The following is a 1,418-nucleotide window of genomic DNA, read 5'->3' on the forward strand; positions in this document are numbered from 1 at the left end:
GTTATACTTAATTTAAATCTGAGATAAAAAGTTGGACAATTATCATTATAACTACTGTGAACAAGTCTCTTTAATAATACATAGTATGGATGGACTGAGAAATCTTGTACAGTTTGTAGACTGGTTTTTGTTAAATCCCCCGTAAGAAGGCATATAGAAGTTCAGGGTTTTGTTTCCTTCTTTAGCAAAGGCCTTATATAGACCCCTTCCGCTGATTTTATCATACATTTTGTAGTACTATATCATAAATTAAAATCATAGACAATTAATGGCACATTTCTACATAAAGATCATTAACAAGTTGGTTCAAAGCTGCTGGCGGAATGTAAGTATAAAAGTCAGGATATTCATTGCTAGGTTTCAGATTTTGCCAGTTGCGATATTTCACTCCATGCCAACGAGCAAAGGATTTGAAATGGTTGAAGTCAAGATATTTTTCCAGTAGAGCGTGAACATCTCTACAACTGCTGCATGCGTAGGAAGGAACAAGATATGACTAAGACCGGCACCATGCATTGATATTAATATATCCGTATTGGTTATCACCTGAAGCTGACTTAAAAAACTCATTTGATCAATCCGAGTTCCATTGACAACTGCGTCTGGGTATTGCTGCCTAAATTAAGCAAGAATTTCATCTTCGTTTTTCACTTTTCTCGAGATCAAACCACTTGGGTTTCCAGGATGAGCAACGTAATCTCGTCTCCATAAAAAGAAAGAAATTCACAAACTGGCCAAGGAATGGAATTTCTGGCTGGCCGTGGTAATTTAGCGAACTGTCATACCCGATTATATTCCATGCCATGGATGGGGCCATGAATGGTTCAGTCAGGTTTGAAAGGTAAAAAACGTCTCCAAACAGAGTTGACCATGTGGGATCCAAATGGCCTTAGGCGTAACCTCCATACAAAATCACACACAATTTATCAAGCGGAATGTCCAACAACGTAGCGACCAAAAACACATTGTACCAGTCAGTCATTGTATGATACAAATTCGCATACTCATACCTAAGCACTGCAATAACAAACTTGTTTTTAATAGAATTTCTCTTTGTTTCCATACGGGTTTCCATACAATGTTTGATAAGTTTTTAAGGGTACCATACATTTGCAACTTTGTAAAGGCATCACTATATGGAACTGTACTTTTGAGCCAATCATTTAAATGGGTCCCTTCGTGCCCATAATCAAAAGAATATTTTAATGATGCCTTATCAGTACCGGTGCACGGTATGTAAAATTGTGCTTCACCTGGATAATAACAAGATTTTTTAACACAGCAAACTGGTGACCAAACGCCTGAAAGTTACCATAACATCCATTGTAAATCTCTTTTACAAAATCACCAATATTTCTATAGCTGGGACTTCCATATGTTCAAAGTACTTCTTTGTTCACACTGTGCCATGCCTCGCC

The 1,418-nt window shown here is 37.3% G+C and overlaps 1 pseudogene; it reads right to left on the reverse strand.

The window, feature by feature from the left end:
- Nucleotides 1-384: 384 nt before the first annotated feature.
- LOC127839551 (protein O-linked-mannose beta-1,4-N-acetylglucosaminyltransferase 2-like) lies at nucleotides 385-1,063 on the reverse strand (annotated as a pseudogene).
- Between the last annotated feature and the right edge of the window lie 355 nt (nucleotides 1,064-1,418).

This window comes from Dreissena polymorpha, chromosome 7 (genome assembly GCF_020536995.1).
Source record: "Dreissena polymorpha isolate Duluth1 chromosome 7, UMN_Dpol_1.0, whole genome shotgun sequence".
Lineage (NCBI taxonomy): Eukaryota > Metazoa > Mollusca > Bivalvia > Myida > Dreissenidae > Dreissena > Dreissena polymorpha.